The following is an 11174-nucleotide window of genomic DNA, read 5'->3' on the forward strand; positions in this document are numbered from 1 at the left end:
CAAGGATCCGTTGATTGGTGCTACAGTCAAGGATCGGTTGATTGGTGCTACAGTCGAGGATCGGCCGATTGATGCTACAGTCGAGGATCGGCCGATTGGCCTTTGGAGTTCCGCCTCGCCCGACCCTCCAAGGGAGGATCTCCGCTTCGCCCGACCTTAGTTTCCAGAGTCGGACTAGTCTGAGCCCTCGACATGTGGGTCCTAATCGGTTGTCCCTTGCCGATGAGGTGATCGGCCGATTAGGAGGTTGGGATAGTTGGGCCGGTGTGGGCCTAAAAAGGATTATGAAGAAGAAGAGGGAATCAGCCCATGAAGCACGTGATAATCGACCTAGTACGAATTGTACTTGTAAATATTCGTTTTCCGTTTAAATTTAGGGATAGAGTTCTAGTCGGATAAGAAGTCGTTTGTAACAGGCTATAAATAGCTACCCTTGTAGATCTGTAATCATCATCAACTCAACACAACAAACTACTATTTCCTCGTACTTACTTTCAAGCAGGCGACTTCGCCAATACTTTTCTTCTTTTTCACGAGTTCGTACGGGTTGGCAGGACTGCATCAAATTGACCTCCGGCCGATCTTGTAAGGTCCTCTTATCGAGTAAATTCTAAGCTTTAACTTCGGGTGTATCGCTGTCGTTCCGTTTAGATTTATTCATCAGTTATCGATATTTACTAGAATTCTAGGTTTTACCTGTTATTCTAGTTGTATCACCAGTTATCTAGCTAGGAATCGGCAATTTCGGCTTTTCTCGTACTTCATTTTTTAATCTACTTATTTTATGCATAGCCGATTGGATCTGTTCCTAGTGTTGCTACTGTAGCGTTGTTTAGATTACTCCAGTAGTTTTCTTTATTAAACACTGCCCGGTAATCGGCTGCCTCATAGCCGATTTCTTTATTACGGCGAATCGACCGATTCGCTGATAAGCTTTCTCGAGATCGGAACCTTAGCCGATCGTAACCTCTGGGATCTGACACGTTTCTCTCCTTGCCAATTAACGGGTCAGATTGGCTAGCACGCCACGCGAACCGCACCAGGGCGATCACCCGAACAGGAGCTAAGCAGATTCTCCCGGGTCGTGTGTCCGACGCTGGGAATTCGATCGGCCGATTTCTAGCGCCAACAACCATGCATGGCGAACCTAATCTCACGACATCTGCGCACCACAAAGGGTCGCTTCATTTGTTAGTCGTCCCTATTGATCCCTTAGGCACGTGTCAGAGCCAACTTCCTTTGGCATGCAATGCTCCATAATCCCAGCCTCTACTGTACTATGACCGCACTTGCACCCACATGATGCACCATGGGAACGACGTTCCAAGGACAGCCGGAGGGTATGCCATGCCCCAGTTCAATCAGGTACTAGGCTTCCCCAACCCATACTAGGTATGAGATTAGTACTTTCAAACACTTGATCATGAATGCCGACATGTTTCGACCTTAGTCCAATTTCTTTTAGACAGACGGGGCAATCCACCAAGTATTGAACATAAGCCTGACCCCGTCCGTCGTCCTTATAGTTGCGACATAAATAAAACATTCAACTCCTATAACTCGCGAGTGACAGGAAATCACTCGACTTTTACCGGAACCTATTAAGCATTGCCACTACTCGACTATGGTTTCAGATCAAGGTACTAAGTTCATGCATCTATGGTTTTAATCAACTCCTACAAACATAAATGCACAATTATAAGCATCAACATTATTGCATAATTTAAAAACAGGGAAGCATGCACTGGGGCTTGCCTTCAGGAAAAGTTAGCGGTTCCTCGGGGTCCTGATCTAGCTCGGGCTTGCTCTCCAAGTGATGAAGCTCCACGGCGGGGTCTTCCTCCGGTGCAGGGTGGAGCTCGTAGGTTCCGTCGACGAGATTAGCTTATATACGACATGCACATGCAAGAGTTTAGTTGTATTCGCGCGTGTACCCAACGATGCAAGGCATGGCTTAAAGTAGAAAGGAAGTTGCATAACAGCCACATTCACCTCGACAAGGTTTAGCTTTCTTTAACTTCAAAAGAATGTGGTCGGTTTAAACTTGAGTTTGAATTTGATGGTGATTGTGTACATATATAGTTCCTTACAACTTAGAGTTGCACAAAGAGAGTGAAAGGTCATGTTTGGGTGGTTCAAGTGCATTAGGAGAATTACTTACTTCTGAATGTTTTTATGTACCTCTTCCAATTCCACTTATTTAGCGTATTAGGATTTGTGCTTCCTTTTATTCCTTTAGGTCGATTAATTTAACAAAAAATGATTTCATAACCAAACAGTAGCTAAAGGTACTGAGAAAATTACAACACCTCACTTAAGCCATTAATAAGTTACTGTAAAGTTTTGGAAGCCATTGGATGACTCCAAAAGGAATTATATGCATTTCATTATTAAAGGTAGCATGAGCTTAACTTTTTCTATCTCCAAAATTACAGTGAAACATAGGGTGAAATTTTACCAGTATGTTACAGGTGTGTTACAGGAGCTTTGGTGAATTTTTCATGATTTTTGGAGAAGGACAACTATTTTCCCTATTTACCTTCTATTTAAACATGCTTAACAAGGGAGGTGATTTTCTTTCTAATTTTTACCACAACTCATATTTATCCTACAAAATATGCTGCAAAACAAACTCAACCCAACTGGTCTCACATTTTTCGAAGCTCTGGATCAAAACTTATGCAAAAAGGAAGATTTAATCTTAGATTCCCAAAATAAAATTAAAGCAGTGACTTTAAGTTCTAGACCAGAGCCCTAATTATTTTTCTGAGCTTCTACACATAGCAACAAGCATTGCAAAGTTGGTTTTACATTTTTCTCACCTTTCTTCTATTTACTATGATTTAAAAGGCCTAAATCATAACTAAAAGCATAGGATATTATTTACAATAGTAACATGAGCAAACTTACTTTTCTTAGGAACTAGATAGAGCAAGGATTCCAACAAAAGTGGTTTGGCATTTTTCTGATTTTTTTACGATTTACTAGGCATTTACAAAGTTTAACTCTTTTTCTACCTATTTTTAAACTAAAAACCGTGGTAAACTTGCACTCTACCGCCTGAGTCTAAGGTTTAAACGCGTAGGGTTCCCTGAGTTTTGCGCCCAGGCCCTTGGAAAGACTGAGGAAGATGCAATGTCGTCCCCTGGTGTCCGCGCAGCAGCGGTGGTGAAATCCCCGGCGGTTCGTCGGCAGGGATCGAGCAACAAGTTGCCGGAGAGGCTCAGGGGCTCACCTGATCTCGAATTGGCGGGGTTGGGGCGATGGAGATGGCCGGCGAGGGTCAGAACATGGTGGCGGCGACTGGGCTTGGCGGTGCAGGTGGCGTTCCGGCACACCGGCGGCGTCGGGGAGGCCACGAGCTGCTCGGAGACGTGCGCGGAGGGGTGGCGAAGCGGGCGGAGAAGTCGTCGGAGTGCGGGGTGGTGTGGAGGTGGGAGCTCCACGGGAGCCTAGCAGCAGCGCAGAGGAAAAGCAGGGTCGCGGTGTGCGGGAGGTGGCAAAGGGTGGCGCTAACGGCGAGCTCGACCCTTTTATAGGGCAGCGGTGGAGCAGAGGGTCGAGGCGGGGCTCCGGTGGCGGGAGGATAAGGCCAGGGAGCGGTGGGTGCGCGGGCGAGACAACCATTGGCCGGCGACGCCATTGGGCTGGGGAAGCGGAGGTTCGGGCGCTCCCCTACCGTGATTGGCCTCGGGCGAAGCATGGCGTGTGCCTCCGGTCTGTCGGGCGGGCGAAGCGGAGGGCCAAGGCTTAGGTTGGGCGAGAGGGCGGAGGCGCGGGACGATGACAGCATGGTGATTTCTCCGGCAAGCGGGCAAAGCTCTGGTTGGGCAGAGCTGATGTGCGGCAGGGGCGAGGGATGCGCTCGGCTAGTGGTTGGCTAGCCCGGCACTCGCCCCGTCTTGTCGCAGGCGCAGGTTGGGCACCGTGGCTCCCGCCCTATCGCTGTCTCGCCGGGGATAGGGCGCCGGCGAGCTGCCGGTGGCCGGCAGCCACGCGGCGCGCGGCGCGCGGGCGAACATGCCCTGGGCGCGCGGGCGTCGAGGCCACGTCGGGCAGCAAGCCTGACCAGCTTTGGGAGCTCCCCTCTCAAGATTTTTCAACTAAACATTCAAAACTCCTTTAAGCAAACTTGTACAACTCTGGTTGTAGTTCAAACTTTATTTAAGGTGTTTGTTCAGATTTTGAAAGGATTTGGAGATACCTCGAGCCAAAGTTTGCCAAAAATCTGAGAATTCAGACTGAGCCATTTTGGCCGAAGGGGTTGAATTTCAGGAGTTTGGCTATCTTTGAGTCAACTTTAGGGCCGCTTCTAAGTTGAATTAGACCAAAGTGTTATTGAAGGAGTTGCTCTCCAAACTGAGGACTTCAACTTATATTAGGGTTTTTCTTGAGTTTAGTTCAAAAATTTGGAGGAACGCCCTCGCCAAGAGGCGCACTCTGGACAGTTCCCAGACTTAGTGCTGGAATGCCCGGGGGCTGAGTTGACTGTTTTACCCAAATTTGACCAAGAGTTTGAGCAGGTTTGGATTTGATTTGGACCTCGGTCAGTGTAACAAAGTTGGAACACACTCAAGGGAATACAACTTTTATTAAGGTCCTGACTTCAGGTTAGATATGAATTCGTGAGATAACAGGTTGCAAAGTTGAAGGAAAACTTAACTTCCAGGACTTGGATGGTTTATAGGGTTCCTTAATACTCCTGTTTTGACTCCGGTTTTTGACCTTCTCCCACTCCGAATTAGTCAAGGTGTCTTTAATAAAAGTTGTTTGAAATTAAATGTTTTACAACTCTTATTTGGGCAAAATTTTATGTTTGCATATAAAATCTCAAGTTTTGTTCTAACTCCAAAAAGAGCTTCTTAGGGTCAAAATGGGTATTTCACCTCTTTTTCTTAGTGACTAACCACTTGTTTAGATTTAAAAGCACTTAATTTAGGTAGAGTTGTTACAGCCTACCCCCCTTAAAGGAATCTTGCCCCGAGATTCAGGTGCAGAAAGGAACTAGTGTGGCCGGTGCTGTCGAGTCGACAGGCACCACCGTGTCGTTGGAAAAAGCGGTCAGATCATAATCCACTGGCATTGTCCCGAATTAAATCTGGACCGGGTTGACAAGGAGGTCCTTCTTGCTTCTGGGGAAAACAATGCTGGAATGGGATACCGTCGAGGTCGCAAAAAGGATCTCACAACCACACCTACCTAGCGCGCCAACTGTCACATTTATAAGTCTTGTAGTCCACCAGGGGTTTACCCAAGTGGTTGATTTGTAGGTGAGGGCGATTGTCAAACTAAGAACTCAAAGGTGATCATGAGAGCGCAAAGGGAATATGAGGGTTTTAGACAGGTTTGGGCCTTCGGTGAGTAATACCCTACATCCTGTATGTTGGATTGTATTGCTCAAGATTGATCCAATTCCCTCAGGAGGCTCCCTTGGCCACCGTATATAGGCTGATGACCAAGAGTTGCAAGTATGTTGAATCTAATCTACTCGATAGTTTCATGGAAGGTAATCTAAGTCGGATTACAATACGCGTCCCACGATATTCGGGTAGATTTGGACTGTCTAGTTGCCTTATTGTGTACTCCAAGTAATTTCATATCCTCAGCCCATACGTCCTGGTTAGGTGGGCCCACTTGTCAGGTCCGGCCAGTATCCTGATCGGTAGGGACCCGTGGGGTACTCATATCCGTCACGTTCCTCCCTAGTGTGCCCTTTTCGTTCAGTCTCCCCTTATGGCATGATACAGAGACTCCAATCGAACTCAGGTCGTTAATAAAGTCAACGCAAAACTCAATGACCTCCTCTATTCCATATCCCTTTGTGATGCATCCTTCTGGACGGGCACAATTATGAACATACTTCTTTAGAACTGTCATAAACCTCTCGAAAGGGAACATATTTTGTAGAAATACAGGACCGAGAACAAAAATATCTTCAACAAGGTGGACTAGAAGGTGGGTCATGATATTAAGGAAGGAAGGTGGAAAGACCATCTCAAAGTTGACAAGGCATTGCGCCACATCATTCTACAGCTTTAGTAGATTGTTTGGATGTATTACCTTCTGAAAAATCATATTGAGGAACGCACAAAGCTTCATGATAGCCATTCTCACATTCTCTAGTAGAATACCCCTCAGTGCAACAAGCAGCAATTGTGTCATCAGGATGTGGCAGTCATGGGCCTTTAGATTTATGAATTTCTTCTTTTTAAAATTAATTACTGCCTATATATTCGAGGAGTAGCCTGATGGGACCTTGATACTATTCAAGCACTCAAACATATTTTCCTTCTCTTTCTTGCTGAGAGTGTTGCTGGTAGGATGCAAGTAATGTCTATCATCTCTCTTTTCCGGATGTAGGTCATCTCATTGTTTCATACGTTTCAGGTCCCGACATGCTTCAATTGTATCCTTCACCTTTCCATTAGTACCCAGGAAGCCAAGCACGCTCACGCAAAGATTTTTCATTAGGTGCATCACGTCAATTGCATTACGGACCTCAAGGACTTCCCAATAAGGTAGTTCCCAAAATATAGACTACTTCCACATGGGTGCATGTCTGTCCTTGTCGTTAGGAACAGGTTGGCTACCAGAGCCCTTGCCAAAGACTACCCTCGCATCCTTTATCATAGAAAATACACGTTTACCATTACGGTAAATAGGCTTAGTACGTTTTCTTCCTCCCCTTCAAAATTCTTCCATTTCTTTCTTAATGGGTATTTAGCAAGAAGAAATCGACGATGACCCATATACACAACCTTTCTACATTATTTCAAATACATGCTGCAAGTATCATCGAAACAGTGCGTGCAGGCTCGATATCCCTTGTTTGACTGACCGGATAGATTACCAAGCGTAGACCAATCATTGATGGTTATGGACAACAATGCTTGTAGACTAAAAGTCTCCTTTTTATCCTCATCCCACACGTACACCTTCTTCCTTCCATAATGGTAGAAGTTCATCAACCAATGGTCTTAGGTAAACATCCATGTCGTTGCCAGGTTGTTTAGGGCCTTGGATAATTACCGGCATCACAAAGAACTTCTGCTTCATCCACATCCAGGGTGGAAGGTTGAACATACATAAGGTCATAGGCCAAGTACTATGACCACTATTGAACTCATCGAATGGATTGAATCCATCTACACTTAAACCAAACTGTATGTTCCTTGCATCCTTTTCAAACTCGTGAAATTCTCTATCAACTGTTCTCCACTGGGACCCATCAGTAGGGTGTCTGATCATTTCATCTTGCTTACGTTCTTCTTTATGCCAATATATCAACTTTGCATGTGCCTTATTTCTGAACAAATGCTTCAACCGTGATACTATAGAGAAATACCACATTACCTTTGTAGGAACTTTCTTCTTGATGGCCAGCTCCTCAACATCACCGGGGTCATCTCTCGAGATCTTATAACACAACACTTCACACAAAGGACAAGCCTCAAATTTCTCGTATTCCTCACCACGATAGAGGATACAATCATTAGGACATGGATGTATCTTTTATACCTCCAAACCCAGAAGGCAAACAACCTTTTTTGCTTCATACGTTGAGGACGGCAATTCGTTCCCCTCAGGAGCCATGTCCTTTATGATTTTCATTAACTCATTGAGGAATATGAGTATCCCATGGGTCCCTACTGACAAGGATACTGGCTGGACCTGACAAGTAGGCTTGCCCGACCAGGGCATACGGGTCGAGGACATGAGGATACTTGGAGTACACGCCAAGGAAATTGGGTAAAATACGCCCGGATATTGAGGGATACGTATTGTAGTCCATCTCAGATTACCTTCCATGTAACTACCAAGTGGATTAGATTCAAACTGACTTGTAACCCTAGGTTATCAGCCTATATAAGGCGGCCAAGGGCGCCTCCTGAAGGCAATCCATCCCACCGAAGTTCTCAAGCAATACAAGCCTTCAAGCATATAGGACGTAGGGTATTACTCTTCGGAGGCTCAAACCTGTCTAAAACCCTAGTGTCCCTCGTGTTCTTGTGATCACCTTCGAGTTCTTAGGTAACCCCCTGGTGGACTGCCAAGCTTATAAATCCAATAGTTGGCACATGAGGTAGGGGTGATTGTGAGGTCCTCCTAGCAACCTCGATGGCATCCTGCCCCAGCATTGTTTTCCCCAAGAGCATGAAGAATTTACTTGCCAACCTAATCCAGCTTCACATCGGGACCATGTCGGCAGAGTTTGATCCGGCCGCTTCTTCCATCGACTCGGCGTCCGAGATCTCCACCCAGAGACCTTCGAGCCACTCGCTCAACTGATCGGTGATCTCTGTCTCGAAGAAGGTCCTGCACATCCTCGCATAACTCGCCCACCCACACCCTTCGTCCTGATCGTGGGGCTAGAACGCATCAGCAACACAATTGCTAAGTGCATAGATCTCTCTCAGGCGGCGCTACGCTCCACAAGGTCAGCGCAGGGTCCTTCCCATGTCCCCTTTGGTCTGCGGAACACGACCACCATGTACTTTGCCAAACTCGCCCAGGCTTTCTAGATCCAATGGAGACCCACCCAAACCTGCCCAATTTTCAGACTGCGGTGAATTTCAGGTGCCCCGCATCGTCCTTACATCAAACCCCTATGGAAGTGACAATGAGAGCAACTCTTCCATGCCAGATCGTGAAGCCTTCATGGTCTCTGCTGATGAGCCACTCAGGGATGGCGACACTTCTTCTCAAGAAGGAGGCCGCAATGCCAGGAACTAGACCATGCAACATGGTGGCAACAGGAGCAAGCTAATGCTCATTAGTAACCTGCTGCTAACACGGAGCGAGAAGGCAACCAACGTGGACCACCACACGACAATGGTTATAACGCCGACCTAGACGATGCCTGGGCCAGGCGTAGGCCCCCTGCGTGCGCCCTCGAGTAGGCCGGCCACGACATTTTCACCACACCCCAGGCCAACCTAGGAGCTATTTTTGCTGACCAGGAAAACCTTCCAGACTAGGAGCAACTGCATCAAATCCGAGCGTGTCTCCATGTCGCCAATGCCCTAATTGAAGAATGGGCCCATAGCTAGCCTGCACATTCTCAATCCACAGTTACCCGGCTATCTCGGAGCTGATCGAGGCACAGTAGATCCAACCACCACCGAGGTGACCATGACAACCGCACGGGAGGTCGGCTGGAGCTAGTCCACGAGGAAGAGGTGGAGCAACCTGCCAACCCATGCGCTAAGGATTCCAACAATGACAACTACAACAACTGACACCGTAGCAGGAGAGGTGACAGTGAGGACCACAGCAGACAAGGTCAGCAATGTGACCTCCATGAAGAGTTGCGCGACCTCCGCGACCTTTGCCCCGACCTCAATAACTGTCTTCAAGAGCAGGAAGAGGCTGAGCTCCACGGCCGCATAGAGTATGACCATGGCTACGGTGCTCTTGGACTCAACCATGATGCAGAACTCGAGGACCACCAGCGCCAAGAAGATGAGATGCGTTGACACGGCGACTACGACCGCATGTACGAAGCCCCTGAAGATGCTTATGACCGTCGAGGTGTGACAACGGCAGACGCCCTAGGGCTCCACCCGTCGAGTACAACCTCGACGACACGATGACATGGCGATCGATGGCTTCACTGCCTTCACTCCATGCCTCAGGGTTGTTGATTGGTTGGCCACATTCAAGACAACCATCAATGAAAAGTAAGATGGTCGCTCTGACCCCACCATCTGGCTCAAGATGTACAGTACCGCAATGAAAGCTGCCCACGGCACCAACGACTAGATGGTCACCTACTTCCCGGTGATGATGGGTCTCGCCCCACTCCTATGGTTGGAGAACCTTCCTCCGAACAACATCAACAGTTGGGGTCAGCTCGCTAGAGCTTTCATCCACAATTACCAGGCTACCTATAGCCGACCTAGTAACATGGAGAAACTCAGCGAAGTCCGCCAAATGATGAATGAAACTATTTGAGAGTACGCCAACCACTTCTTTGAGAACTGCAACAGGCTGGCCGGTGTCGAGGATCGTGATATGATCTGGTATTTCCACTTTGTCCTGATGAGTCGCCCCATGTTCTGCAAGTTGTATGAGGCTACCCCCAAGATGGTCAGGCAGATGATGGAAGTTGTCAACAAACAGGTAGACATAGAGGAGGTGGGGACAGTACAGTTCTAGGGCATCAAGCATTGCCAGAGTGACGACTACGATCAGCCAATCCATGATGAACACCAAGAGCAATTGGAGTCCTGACTTCTAAAAAGGACCCCCGACGTCCTCACTGCTAAATGCGACCCAGCTAGGTGGACCACCTTCCTCCGGGAAGAGTTTGATGACACTCTTAATGCTCCATGCCCCTTCCACAAGGACGCACGTCATAATCTTCAGACTGCACAGTCCTCAAGAAAGAGCTTGGCACACTGGTGGACTAGAAGTGACCCCGCCGCAACAACTACCGCCGGGACGACAACCGTCACGACGACCGCGACAACCGTCGCCACGACATGATGATCGCGACGATCACCGCTATGATGACCATGATGACCACAACAACCGCTAACGTGATGACCATGACGACCAGCACCATAGAGGAGCACCATGATCAGCCACAACTAGACGCCCACCGCCCTAGCGCTGACCAGAACGGGGAGTTCCAGCGATCAGAATGCTAGGTCAACATCATTGTGGGCGGTCGCAACGCTTTTTGTAGCAATTGCAAGCAGAAGCTGCACGAGTGAGAGGTGCACTTTGTCTCCATACAGCAAGTCCAGTATTTGTGCTGGTCATTGCAACCCATAACCTTCTCTAGGGAATATCATTGGGTCCACATTCCAGAACCCGGATCCTACCCATTGGTGGTCTGCCCGACCACAGATTGGGCCCTACTTCGCAAGGTGCTGACCGATGGTGGCAGCGGCCTCAACATCATCCTCACTGAGACTTTGAAGCGCATGGATTTCAACTTCGAGCGGCTCCAGCCTTGTGAAGAACCCTTCTACGGCATCGTCCCCGGCAAAGGATCCTATCCGATTGGCACGCCTGCCAACTACCGCACAGAGTACCTCACATTTGAGGTTGCCAACTTCAAGACTTCATACCATGCCATCTTTGCGAGGCCCATGCTGGCGAGGTTCATGGCAATCCCACATTACACCTACCTCATCCTCAAGGTGTTGGCTCCAAACGGTGTCCTC

Source organism: Setaria italica, chromosome VIII (genome assembly GCF_000263155.2).
Source record: "Setaria italica strain Yugu1 chromosome VIII, Setaria_italica_v2.0, whole genome shotgun sequence".
Classification (NCBI taxonomy): Eukaryota; Viridiplantae; Streptophyta; class Magnoliopsida; order Poales; family Poaceae; genus Setaria; species Setaria italica.